At 43.8% G+C, this 14,457-nt stretch overlaps 1 long non-coding RNA gene across 1 annotated transcript; it reads left to right on the top strand.

Annotated features, from left to right (window-relative positions):
* Positions 1–4,193: 4,193 nt before the first annotated feature.
* LOC142777153 (uncharacterized) lies at positions 4,194–8,352 on the top strand. The gene is made up of 3 exons (XR_012887950.1): positions 4,194–4,340; positions 7,657–7,742; positions 8,107–8,352. It is a non-coding gene; the product is annotated as an uncharacterized LOC142777153 (long non-coding RNA).
* The last annotated feature ends 6,105 nt before the right edge of the window (positions 8,353–14,457 follow it).

The following is a 14,457-nucleotide window of genomic DNA, read 5'->3' as shown; positions in this document are numbered from 1 at the left end:
TCCTAATTCGCGCAGCCGTTCAGCGCCAGCTTCCCGCAGCCTACTCGCGCAGCGCCGCCATGCAGTAGCGGCGAGGGGAGGAAGTGCGCGCTCGATGGCCTGGGCCACGCTGGTGTAAATTTCCTTCGCGAAAAAGTCAAAACTGAATGCAGCGTGACGTCCAGCAAGGAATGAGATGAGACGGTGGTTGAAGAGTAATACGAGCACGCGTCACACCATGCGAATTGCGTCATCAGTGGGTTTTTTTAAATTGCGCATCCATCGCAAAGGCCTCGGTCAAAACATCTCGTCATCCCTGCAGATGCGGTGCGACAGCAGCCATGAATATTCGCCCCGTCAAAATTTGGAGCTTTGTCGACAAAAGCATCTTGTGGTCTGTCAGGCAATTTTATGTGCATTTGCAACGTACCGTTGGTATTTGACTGAAATGTTTTGTGCAGGTTTCTTTGAATGCCCTTCAGTGTATTTTTGCAAGAAAAGCGAAGCAGTTATTGCTGCAAAATGCCCCAAGAAATGTTTCGAATATTTTATTGCACTAGAACATGCTCGTGTTAGATGCTCTAATTTGCGAATAATTCACATAACATCCCAGTGTGCGAGGATCTTGCGCATCCAAGCTTTGAGGCAAAAAAAAAGTGATGGGCACACAGGCATTACAAGGAGCGTCGGCACCAATGCCAGCATTTATTTATTTTTCTCTCGAAAAAATGGAAGTGTAAATCGAAGGGCAGACGTTGCGTGCGGACTAGTGTACTTCGGCGCGCACTGCTTGCTAAGTTTGCCATCCCTGCGATCGAGCTTCACGTGGTGGCACTAGGTCTCGGTCCGTGGCGCTGCTTACCCACGTTTGTATGCGTAAATCATTTGCTTTCGTCGATCTGCAAAACCGACCGACAAACTAATGTTAATCAGGATTTCTGGCTGGTGTGCGGCGTCGACAGTGTATTATAAAAGGCACATGTAAAAATTTTTCAGCAAGTCTAGCATGTGTTGCAGGCTAGCCAGTAATTGGCGAGGAGAAACGAGAACTGAGATTAAGAAAAAACAGAAACATGTAAACATTTATTAGAGAGGAAATTGGCCCCGTAACTGCATGTTGCACTGCAAATGTCGTCGAATGACGATATTCTTCCGTCTGGACAGAGTGACTAAACCATTTATTTGATGTTCTGCGCGAGAAAGTCGGCGAATGGGATTCTGGAGGCGGTGCGTTTAACGGCCCGTAAACCGCCCAGAGGTCGAAATTCAGTTGTGGTGTGGAAATTGCGCACGAGTGTATGAAGAACACGGAGCAGTGAGAACTCTTCGAAACGGTTCTTTAATAGTGGAGATAGAGGCGTTTGATTATCAAAGCAGTGACGACCACATCTTTCCTTCTTTCCTGTGTTTCCCTCGGCTGGTATCTTCTCCTAGTGTGCGGTATTAAGGAGTTGAATTCGCTTAATGCTTTCGAATGAACGGATGCCGTGAGTGCACTGTAGACCGACAAGGAGTCCGTTATTATTACAGCGAAATGAATTGATGTTGGCAGTTTTCTAAGGGTCAGTACTACAGCTGAAAATTCTACAATAATGATAAGCGGAAAATTTGCAATTCAGAGGGAGAAGGGCCAGTATAGAACAGGGCAGACTATACTGACGCCATTCTTTTCATCTTTCTGTGAAGCATCCGCCACAATGATGACCTCTGCTTGTATTCCTAGCAGGCAGTCCAGTAAAGTAGCTCTTAACATATTATTCGGTAGGTGTTTAGCACTATTAAAAAATTTCATCAAAGTAATCTGGAGGGAACTTGTCGAGCTACAAACTGGAAGAACCTCCCTAACTTTTGCGGACAGTGGCTCGAGAAGAGACTGTACAAACTTTACTTGAGGTGTGTAAAATCTAAGCCAATGGCAATAACAAAATAAACTGGGTTGCTCAATGAAAATTGTGTCTTTGCGCCTTAGCGGAGATTCAAATGCCCTTGCGTGCGTTTGTACAGCCAATATTCTGAATCTGGTGAGGAGTGAGGTAATTCTAGCTTCCATATATATAAAACGTTATTGGCTACAAATTTAGGTAGCCCTAAGCACACACGCAGTGCCTCCTTCTCCAGAAGAACAAGAGGACGTAGTTTATAGGTAGGTGTCCCGGAGTATAAGACACATCCAAATTCTAGAATCGACCACACATACATGTGGTGTATTGATAATAACGCGGCTCTGTGCATTTCTGATCGCCTGTTGTTTATCCTCCGTAATAAGCCGACTGCCCGGACACCCTTTGCAGCAATATATTCGATGTGGTTTCACCATACACAGTAAACATTTTTGCACCCAAAAGGGTGTAAAAAGGGTGCTTTTACGAAAAAGCACCCTTTGCAACACCCTTTAACACCCATAAATGGTCGATTGAAAAAAAGCACCCCTTTGTTAGGGTGCTTGCCTCAATAGCACCCTAAAATAGGCTCTAAGGGTGCTTTTGTGCCTGAGAAGGGTGTAGGTGCCGATTCATCAGATGGAATATGCAGCATAAGAAGAACACATAATTATAATATTTGGGATTTTACGTCTCAAAAACATCGATATGATTATGAGGGTCGTCGTAGTGGAAGGCTGCAGAGATTTTCACAGTGCAAAGGCTTCTACCTTTTCGCCTCCGCCTTAATTCGACTGCCACGGCCGGCATCGAACCCGCGATCTTCGGATTGGCGGCCGAGCAGCGCAGCTACTGCACGAATATGTGGACCTTGCGTTAAATGACGGCCTAATTGACTTAGAATGTGTGAAGGTGCTCTCCGAATACAGCAGAATGTCAGCAGAAGCAAATCGCGTTTCATCTATAATGGCAATTAACTGCAATCCATGTTACGAAAGCTTTCCTTAGCGTTGGTTATAAGCTGCATGTTTGCTATGGATTATATACACACAAATAATGTTCGCCCGAGTATGGGTGGGTGTGTGTTCGTGTAAGCGCGATTGTGTGTACACCCGTGCATGTGTGCGTGCGCGCGTATGTGCGAGTCCGTGCTTGTGTTAAGCGTGCCTGTGCACATGTGCACGCCCATGCATGCGTGCGTTTACGGTCGCGTGTGTGTGTGGCCGTATGTGTGTATACGTGTATTTGTGTGCGCCTGTGAATAAGTATGCGTGTGTATCAGCCCGTGTGCCCTCGAATTTCGTGTGTGTGTGTGTGCGGGGGGGGGGCACTGCTTCTTAGTGTTTAATGTCCCACACCTTTTCAGACTGGGAGTCTATATGGGAGGTGGCTCAAGGAATGGCGGTGGTCAATGCACTGTACACGGACTATTCAGTACATGGAAAACAGCTGCACATTTTCGTACCTGATCGTTGCTTACGAACTTGCTGTGGTAGCTGATTACGTCCGCTGAAGTGCTTCTACGCTCGAAAACGTGGGTTATGACCAATTCACACGGAAAGCTGTCACTGCACTTATGCACAACCATCGTTTATATTAACAACGTTTAACAAGAACGCGCCCTGCCTTTGCTACAGGTGCTTAGCTAGCTCATTGGGCAACCATATGGAATTATGTGCTGATCATGTCGTCAGCAAAAAGTTTGTTATAACAACCTCGGCACGTTTCGTGGTGCGTGCAAGCCTTCTAAACATCCGCGACTGTGGATTATTTGTTCCAGCTTCGACTACGCATTCAGAGTTTGCGGCACCATACGCGGAAGTGCCAGACACAGACAATGCAAAAAGAAATTCCTCTGGAAAAAGGTGTAGCGATGCTCTCCCGCTAATGCCACCGAGGACGAAATAATTATTGTTTCTGGTCATTCCATGGTGCACCTTGTTTTCCGCAAGTTTTGCTTCACTATTTTTCGCCCACTGCAATCGCATTCCGTCAAAATACTCAAAGAACCCGAGGCTGGTAAATAGCCTGCGTCGCTGTGCGACTGGCTGGAAGGAGAGTTGCCATTTACAAGGAGTCATTCCGGGACGAACGGCCGTCCGCCGTATGCGCCATAGCGTTTGCCTTTCGGCGCCGTCCTGGCGGGTTTCAAGCTCCTCCCCCCCTTCCACCCCGCTCACCACGGCCAGCGTTGCTCCCACAACGGCGGCGTAGATAAGCGAATAGTTGCGTCACCGAACACCAGCGTCGACAGCTGCGGTGTCGCCGCCAGTGCCTCCTCTTTCTCTCTCTCAACGTCGCTCTCTCTGTCTCATCGTCTTTCAAATGCGTTGCGTTGGTCTGGGGTCTTGGTCGCTGTGTGTGTTCTAGCGAACAGGCGCATATTCAATGGTGGTCACGCATGACACCGTGTTCGAAGTGACGCTCGTATTAAGGAATATTCATGGAGTGGTGGACACGGACAACGTGGGCCTGTTAACGGTGAGTGTACTGTTTTCGTAGGTAGTAATCATACTGCGCTAGCTGGGCGCCTGCAGCAGCTCTGCCGAAGTAGGCTGCCAACCATTTACAACAGCATGCGTTCGCGGGCCTGTTGCAGATGCCCGATTAAACGTGTGACTTAACGAGTTCACACTGCTATGCGCGATGTTGTGTAAGTGTGTAAGTGCCTGCATCACTCATACAGTGAGTGATGTGATCACTTAACAAGGGCAAGATTAGTTGCTGATCGCACATTGTCTCTACACTGCACAAAGTGATTGATATTGTTTTAAGATGTGCTTTGGGCTACATCGTAATAACATTTCTATTAATACTCAAATGTGCATTCTGTAGGTGTAAGCGTAAAAAAGAAAGAAAAAGCAAAAATTATGTACAGAGGCGCACTGTACGAAATGGCTTTTTTTTTGCTTAAAGACGGTATAGTTGGAGGTGCTGATATGCCGCGATGCTCCCAGCACGTGCGCCTCGGTCTTTTAAGCTATTTAGGACAAGTGCCATCAGCAACAGGGAAAGATCTAGCAGACTTCCAAAGGCGCGTTGTTGTGGCCATCGCCGTGCGTTGTTTTCCCTCGTTTCTGTTTGCTGTTTTTGTGCTTCGCTTTCATTTGCGATAATGTTCGGCGTTATAACAGAATCGAGAGAGTATACGTGACTTTGTTGGAGCTATGTGCGGTAGCTCTAGCATAAGCCATGGCTGCTGCAACGTAGTCGGCGTCCGCGCGCGTTGGTGTCGTTCGAGCGCTCTTACTTGCGTGATTGTGTTTAACTGAGTATTTAGGCATGGGTTACGTTTGTAAATCCCGTAGTGAATAATCGCTAATAGCGTGCCCCTGACTGCCATCAGAGGATGGGCTTGGTTGTCGAAATATGCCAGACGCTTTTTCTGAAAGCAAGCTTTGAATTTTTTTTAAAAAAAGAAGTACTTTCATACGTGCACGGCAGTGCCTATTGCAGGCCCGCAACTCTTTAAAAACTGGACGAGCTATCACATCTTTTATCAAATTACAATGAATTAAGATGATTGAATTATACACTGTAAGCAAAAACTATCCGAGTTTGGGGTTTTTGCGGCTCATGACCTCTGAAAACTCTCTTGCGTTTAAAATTACTACCTCGTGTAGGAGTAAAAGATGGTACATGACATAGTTTTACCACCACCTCTCAGGCAAGTAGTAAAAGGATGTCAAAATCTAGTTTTACCACTTAGGGAGTTTTCAGTCACGTGATTTTTAACCTGCGTTTCAGAGTTTATTACCACGTGACTGCAAGATGCAGCTGCTTCGGTGGCTTTTGTCCCATTGTGACGCTCTCCTGAAGGTACGCGAGGACCACAGTTTTTTTTTTTTGGCATCGCCGTGCCTCGGGATTCACAACGAGTCAACGCACTTTCACTGGAACTGGGGGCAGCATAAGCACAACAAGCGTGAACAGCACTCTGTGAACGAAAAAGAAAAAAAGACGGGGGGGGGGGGGGGTTCTCAAAAGAAGAAAAAAAAAGAAAGAAAACCTGCTCAGGAAACTTGTCCTGCATATTTTCGCAAATTGTTGGCTTTTGCTCGGCGTTGGCCTTGGAGACAGACGGTGCAAGAAGCTCGGTATCTGTGTGTCTGGTTGGGCTGATGGATCTCACGTGTTTCCTACATCATCGAGCGATTGTGCGCTTCCGAGCGCCTCCGAACCTGCACGTCGCGGATATCTCGCTTCCGAACCGAATCGCTAAGATCTGCCAGTGGTAACAAAATCAATCTGGTGTCATCGTCCGTGCTTGCCTACTGGAGAATCAATAAGCAAAATGCTTCACTCTGTCGTCGGCCCCGAGCCGCGGCCGCCAGTGACCAGTGGGAGTGTGTCGCCGGGGCAGGTGAAAGAAGCATCGCATATATCTTGTTTTACAGTAGGCGATGTCTGCATGAGTAAAGTGCTGCCCGAATTGCCCACCTCATGCACCAACTGCTCTCAAACATGTAGCGCAAAGCCTATACGAGGCAGACGGGACCAACAAGAGGCTGCCGGTGAGCACGAAGAAAACCCGGACGGTGGTATTTACACCGCCCCGTCCCCGTAAGATAGTAGCCACGTGTTCATTTGTGTCTGAAACGACGACGAAATTCGCACAGGATATGTGTTCTGTGATCGCCAGCTGTGTTTCATCGGATAGCCGTGCTCCTCAAAAAGGCCTAGTGCGCCGTCGGTAAGAAGCTTGTGTGCAGGCGTGCACCGCTCCTCTACGCCCGTTGTGATGAATACGTGCTGCTACTGTGTTTGTGCACCGTCGCTCAATGAAAATCATTGAGCTACCATGGTTTGTGCGTACTTAGGTATATTTTATGGACTTGTGCATCAGCAGTGCTAACACGCGTGGGGCCATGAGCCCGGTGTGCCAAGTAATTATTGGATACTCAAAAAGGTGAGATTGGGTAGATTTACAATAAAAGGTCGGTGTGACATTTAGTGTCCTGCAGCCCACCTTAAGTTTACGCTTGCACCTTCAACTGTTCTTGTTTATCGATGCAAAAAAAGAGCTCTCCTACTGGTCCTACAGGGCCGGTCAAAAAGTCGTGCCTATATATATACCGGACTGTCAAAGTGTAGTTGAGCAACGCGTGCAGTCTGTTCTAGTGGTGTATTATTCTGCATTTGTTGTGTGCGTGTTTGTCTGTATGTGAATCTATGTGTCACCAATACTGCCGTTCAATGAATTCAATCAGTTCTGCTATTCAATAAATTTGTCGTCTCTGGGCGAATGCACCCAACAATTTTTATTTTTTTACCACCAGAAATAACTCCCAGTAATAACCTCAAAAACCTTGTGAAGGTAGTAAAAATTTACTCCCTCTATACTCGCTGAGAACCTCCCTGGGGTAAATATTTACTACTCTCCCTACGTTCAAAAACTCAGTTAGCACGGGAGTAAATTTTTACCTCGGTAGTAGGTGGTAAAAAAAACCCAGGAAAGGTAGCGCGCTAGAGGACAAATGGTTTACCCAGTTTTTGAGGTTATTTTAGGTCATTTTCGTTTAGTGTGTAGATGACGAATTTCTGTGCTAGATTAGGTGCACAAAACACATGTTCGCAGCCCTACGTCTAGAAAGCAGGCAAATAGGAAGCACAGCGTCAAATTTGGATTAGATTCCATTGACGGAGCGTCTTGTGGGAGTAGAAAGAACGAGAAAATTGTTCATTTTTTATGCCCTTATAGAGGCAGTCGGAATTGCACTGATTGGTGACTTGTAACAATTCCTCAGATTGTTAGAGGCGTGATTAAAGTCAGTAAATCTTTTACTTTTTTTTGCAGACCTCTTCGCTAGTGCCACGCCCAAGATCATTTGTTCTCATGTAAAAGAGAAAGCAGAGATGTCTTCACTGTTTGTACATGAAGAGGTAAGTTTCTTGTGCATTTTGATTAATGTTACATGTTCTGAACGTTGTACTTTAGGAATTGTTTTTCACACTGGCTCACTACTCTAGAAGGAATTTGACTCTTAGGTGAGTTCAGGCTTTCGTAAGTGCCATTTTTGAGCTGTAGTCTTAAACTTCATCTCATTTCGGGAATTTGCTGTATGCTCGAAAACTCTTATCTTTATCATACGAAATTATTGGAATGTATGGGTTGTATGCTTCGAGTTCAGTGTAATGTCAATTACACGCCATTTCGAAGGATACACACTACACATTCTTTATATATGGTGCTGCCAGAACAGCACGAACATCCTTTTATGAGAAGTCATATTTGCTCTTATTACAGGATGGGAGGGTGCCGCTGACGTCCTGCGTAGTCTACCCCCCGGCCCCAGCCTAGAGCAAGCCTACTTCCTGAACCTCCACATGGATAACTGAAAAATCTTCCGTGTCAGTAATGACGAAGAAGGAGTGACAGCACTGATGAGTTGATTTTTTTTTATTTTCAACATTGTCTACGGCCGCAAGGCCTTTAACATCCACTGTGATTGAGCGGCTTTTTCTCGGAGTGAGTTTGGAGTTTATCAAAGAAGTTGTTCAGGCAGTACGACGCTGAAAATTTCGGTGTCACAATGCCTGAACAACTTTTTCTAGTGTGGTCATGGTAGATGAACAAACATTGTTATTTGTGTAAGTTATTTTGTTTAAATATAGCTGGACCATTCCATGCCAAACGTCCCAGCCACTTTGGCGACCATCTGAATTGTATTTGAAAAAAAAAGTGCTGACTTACTGCGTTGAAAACAGTGAACTGCTAGAATATTTCAGCGAGAAAAAAAGTTTTGTTCATGTGGCTGGCTTATAACTTCCTGGCATAATGCCGTCTGTGTGCTGTTTGTGGAAAATTTCGTTTTAAAACTACCGCTTATTTTTTCTAAAGCAAATTCGGTCTACCTGTTAAGCAAATGTGCTTCTGTAAGGTATTTGAAGCTGAATAATAATAGTGCAATTTTTTTGCCACATTCGCTTCCAAGAATAAAGCCAAAATGTGTTATGTTTGCATTTTTTATTGCAATATTGCACTTTGTATGAATATCTGAGCAGTGAATACTTACTCCACAGAAGGTATATTATGAGGAAAAAATATCTTTAGACTTCTCAAGCTGCTGAAATATACGAGAAAATATCACGAATTTCACAAAATTGTGATTTTGGTCCGTATTGAGATGCAATTTGCTCCATGTTGTGATACAATGAAAACTCATCATTATACCTAAATTGTAAGAAAATGAAATTTTTTCTGTAATAAAAATCGTATCGCAAAAAGGACAGGAAAGAGCGCTGTCAACTGAATTTTATTGAAGGTGCTACGAGCGTTTTTATACTGAGCACAAGACCAGGGCTCATCTGCAACAACACATGTGTGACCATGACAAAATAATTTCAACCGAGAAAAGAATACTCTTTTTCGGAAAAGATAAGTGAAGGTGTACTGATGCATTGATCCTTGGCCTTCCTAATAAAGAGTTCTAAAATCTCTCATTTTTCTGCTTGCTTTTTTCTAAAAAAACGTGTTTTATGAAACCTAGGACTACACTTACATTCTTTACGGTGCCCGGCCATGAGACTACTATAGCCCTTCTTAACATTTAAAGCATGCTGTCTTCCTTGATCATTGAAGCATTGCCCAGTTTGTCCTATGTTTACTTTTCCACGTGTTAGCGGTATCTCATACACATTAGATTGGCATTCAGTAAACCTATTCTAGCGACGAATGGTGCAAAATTGACTATTCCTGTTGCTGTAAGTACATGCACTTTTGAAAGCTTGCAAGGGGTAGAAAACAACAATGTCATATCTGCTGGCTCTTTTCTAAAATTGTGAGACACCTTATGTACATAGTACCGTGTGACATGCAAAGGTGATTGGTCATTCTCTTTTTCTTTTGGTCCTGTTTCCTTTAACTTTAGTTTCTGCAGGAGGGTTTCGCAAACAAGTGTGATGATGCTGTTGGGGTATTGGCTGGTGCTATCAGCCCAGGAGTGCTAAGAATGTTCTGTCTTTTCATAGTGGGCATTCAAAATTAGTAGAAAGTGGAATTGATACCACATGTACTCAGGCCACCCTTCAGAAGTCATGTTAGCACAAGGGTGAGGTCAGGTTTAAAAACCAGATTAAAAGACTAAAAGATGCTGGGTATCCCAACAGAATCATCACACCCGTTTGCGAAACCCTCCTGCAGAAAGTAAAGTTAAAGAAGACAGGACCAACAAAAAACAATGACCAAAACCTTTGCATGTTTTACCACATCATGTGTCTCACAATTAAAGAAATAGCCAGCAGATATGATATTAGCGTGTTGTTTTCCACCCCTTGCAAGCTTTCAAAAGTGTGTGTACTAAACAGCAACAGGTATAGTCAATCTTGCCCCATTCGTTACGAGAATAGGTTTACTTAATGCCAATTTAACGTTTGTAGAAGGATTTTTTCATCAGGTAAACCAATGATCAGTGCATCACTACACGTTCACTTATCCTTTCCGAGAGGGAGTATTCTTTTCACAGTTAAGATTATTTTGTAGTGCTCACACGTGTCGTCGCGCATGAATACGGCTCTTGTACTCCGTATAAAAGCGCTCGTAGCACATTCATTAAATTCAGTTGACAGTCGGTGCTCTTTCCTGTCCTTTCTGTCTCTTCCTAAATTTGTCGCGCTGTGACTAGCACACAACCACGATGAACCAACTCTCCCAAGTTAAGCTGTTGTTACGTAACACGTAGACCGAGTTTCGTATGGAAAGAAGGAGCGGTGCTTTTAAAATAAAATTTTTTACATACAACACCTAGACGGCATTCCAGGAAGTTCAGAGGGCAGCCACGTGACCAAATATTTTTCCTCTCCTAAATATTCCAGAAGTTCACTATTTTCAATGCAGCACGAGTTTTTCGAATACATTTGAGATGGTTGCCAAAATGGCTGGGACATTTGGCATAAAGTGACCCAGCTGTGTCATTAGCCATAATTATGCATTACCTCTTTTGTTTTTTGTGTGTTTTGACTCAGTTTTGTGTTCGTTTTTAGCTTATTGTGTTTCTGATCATTGTATTGGTTTCTTAAGTATTCGCTAAAGATATATGTGCGAAAACCCGTATATGTTTGCATGTACATCATTTCTCATAACCAATTGTTATACATGCAGGAATACAAAGCTTAATCCACTGTGATTGTATACATTTGAAAACACTATCCATATATATTTTTGTGTGCATCACTTCTTGGGAACGATTGTGTACATGAAGGCGTATATAGTGAAATCATGGTGATTGTATATATTTGAAAGAATCATAAGTATATATTTGCCTGTATTTCATTCCTATTAACTGATTGTGTACATGAAGGAGTATTAAACTGGAAACAACTGGGATTGTAGATACTTGAAAGAATTATAGGGATATATTAGCGTATATTTCATTTGTAGTCTCTATGTACTTGAAGCAGTATACTAAACTGAAACCAGTGTAATTGTATGTTGCAAAGAATTGTCAATGAAGTGAAACTGAATAAATATAATAAACATTTGAGGTGTTGCATGTGTAGTGTACGTATAAGTGAACGTATATCTGGTGAAAAAGTTGTGTGGCAGAAGAAAAGTTTATGTTTTATTTGCCTATTAAATAAACGCAATATGCAAGGGCAGCAAGGCTTCATTTTTTGTAACACGCATTATGCATATACTTTGAAGTATATATAGATCCAGCAGAAGTTCATACACGATAGTACGCGTTTATATTTTTGCCCAGACGCAATGAATGGAGCTCGACAGGTGGTGCACCATTGATAATCAGGACCACTTTCTTCAAGTAGTGTGTAATCAGTGCATGCTGATATCTATTAGTGCAGTCTAAAAGAATACTGGCACCCCTGCCATGGCGGGCACTCAACACCCTTGTGCACCCTTCTCGCACCCTCCTCAGAGGGTGCTAAAAAAGTGATGGACATCGAAGGCACCCTTCCTTAAGGGTGTTTTTGTAACACCCTACAGTTTTTTTACATGTACACCCTATTCTAAAGGTGCATGAAAAAGCACCCTTTTTGGAAGGTGCTGAATTAACACCCTTAGGGTGTCGTCCACGGGACAAGCTCATTTACACCCTTCTGGGTGTAAAAATTTTTACTGTGTACTAGAGAGCTGTCGTATATCACTCCTAGATATTTGATGATTTCCAGTTGTGGAATGGTATTCATTTTGTATGAGAGAGATGCGTGTACTGTGTCTTGTATGGGAAATACTTATAATTCACACTTGTTCATGTTTACTCACAACTAGAGTAGTGAAGGAGATGCTTAGATGCAAATAAAAAGCTGCGGAGGAGGGCATTGACAAATGTGTGGTGATAAAGTGTGTTGGTGCAGGATAGAGTGAACTGCAAATATTAAGGTCAGCTGTATCCAATGAGGGTCTCCACACTGCACTGGACATGTGATAGGCTCACTACAATATATATACGCGCGTATGAGTTGTTGCTGAGCACGGGTCACATTCCCGAGCCTGGCCCCGCTGATTGCATCAAAGGGCCGACGCACTAAAGAGAATTTTAGTCTGTGCGGCACACCGATATTCGCAAAATGCTTGTGTACGTGTAGAGGAATACTGGGAATGAACGGCGCTCGAGAGCTTCCGGAAAACATGGCCGCGGCACTGAAAGCAGTTTCCTTCTTCTTCAAATGCATTCAGTGCCCGTCGTGCACCCTGCAGCTTGCTAGCTACGTATTGACGAATTTATTTTCTCGAGATTCATCAGATGAAGCTTCGAATGTAAATTATTTGTTTAGTTTTGACGCCGTTTTTGATAGACTTCATGAAGTAAGCCGTGCTATAGGCTTGGCGAATCTCACTAAATCTCGAAGAACATAAATTGAGTGTTTGTTAGTCGTTTTCTATCAATCGCAGATGGTGCCGCTCGACGTGATTGCAGCTACCGGACACGCGTTTGCCTTACCGGAATGCCGAACAGACTAAAAAGCTCTAAACACGATAGCGCAAGCCCGGCCCATCTGACATAGTGACAGTTTATGATAGAGACAAGATATTGTTTTCACATAGTGTTATATTTTAGGGACATATCAAACTGAATTGAAAGCAAACGACACACAACAGGCACTTTACGCGTAGATTACTAATTGTTAGAGAAGTAAAATCAATGATTCAGCTTGGTTGTAATGCAACGCTTTCACATCACATATCCATCCTGCAGAACTGAAGTTCCATTCACAGCTCGCACTGGTATCCGTAATCACCAATATATTTTGGCAAGCATAGCAAGCATGAAATATTTACACTTCTCGTTCTTCCAGAACTTTACTACACCAAAGCAGGAGAGGAGAATGACTTAATGGCTAGATAATCACAAAGCTCGTTTGTTTCTTGCCGGAAAGCAATTCCTGTACACCTGTTTTTATGTCCTTTTTTTGTGGGGGGGGGGGGGGGGGCTTTGCATTTGGCCCGATAAAAAAATGTTGCCCAAGCCAGGCCCGATCAAAGAAAACGTTGGCCTGCCCGAGCCCATCGGTTGGGCTACCCAGAGCTCCTGTACAACCTATCCCGCAAGTAACGAAACCGTCCTCGTTCCGGACAGCACAGCAAGGCCACCCACCATCGTTCTTACAGCGAGCATGCAGCACGTGCAGGAAGGCGCTCAACAGAAGCAAGGGCACACGGCCCCATCAACAGAAGAAAACTAAGGCTACAAAAAAATTGTGAAGCTTCGCTGTATGTTTTGCCATGCATAATCCTCCAAAGAGCTGACGAACATATTTACTGACTTAAACCAGAAAGCTGCTATTTTGGCAAGTGCACAAAAGTACAGACGAGTGAGATACAAGCCAATAGCGACAGCATATTATTACCAACATGAAAAGTCTACTGGACACTCAACTCGCCGCTTGTACCTGTCGTACCCTGCGTAGAAAACTAAGGCTATAAAAAAATTGTGAAGCTTCGCTGTATGTTTTGCTATGAATAATCCTCTTAAGAGCTTTCTTGAAGTACATGACGAACATATTTACTTACTTAAACCAGAAAGAGGTGTGTAATGCGGCGAGTTGAGTGTCCAGTAAAGTTTTCATGTTGCTAAAAGTATGCTGTCGCTATTGTCTTGTACTTCACCCGTCTGTACATTTGTGCACTTGCCAAAATGACAACTTTCTGGTTTAAGTAAATAAATATGTTCTCCGCGAGCGAGGACAATGAAAGATCGGTGGTGCCTGTGGTGGCATTGATGGTAATACGACTGAGAGCGTCATCCTGCATGCGCAGATTGCCTCGTTCATCAAATATTGTTATATGTCATGTATAGCACTCTGAAACACGGTTCCGAAAACACAGCGCGGTTTATTTATGCATCTCGACCATTGTTCCAACTCCTTCTTCTTTTTCCTCAGCAGACTACCCACTACTAGCTTATGTCCCAAGTGTGTCGTGCCAGAACAAGAAGAAAAGTATGCCACAGATAGCCCCCCCCCCCTGCAGACGAGTGGCCGTGGGCACTTGAAGAAAAAAAATGATCAGACGAAGCTTGTTAGAATGGGTGCCGGCTTGATCCTTTCAATGCTGACAATGGCGGAGATGCATTAATAAACCACGCTGTGTTTTCGGAACCGCGTTTCAGAGTGCTTCCATCACAAACTTCAGCTCACA

The sequence above is a fragment of the Rhipicephalus microplus genome, chromosome X (genome assembly GCF_043290135.1).
Source record: "Rhipicephalus microplus isolate Deutch F79 chromosome X, USDA_Rmic, whole genome shotgun sequence".
Lineage (NCBI taxonomy): Eukaryota > Metazoa > Arthropoda > Arachnida > Ixodida > Ixodidae > Rhipicephalus > Rhipicephalus microplus.
Note: the sequence above shows the minus strand (reverse complement) of the source record. Positions and strands in the feature narration are given on the sequence as shown.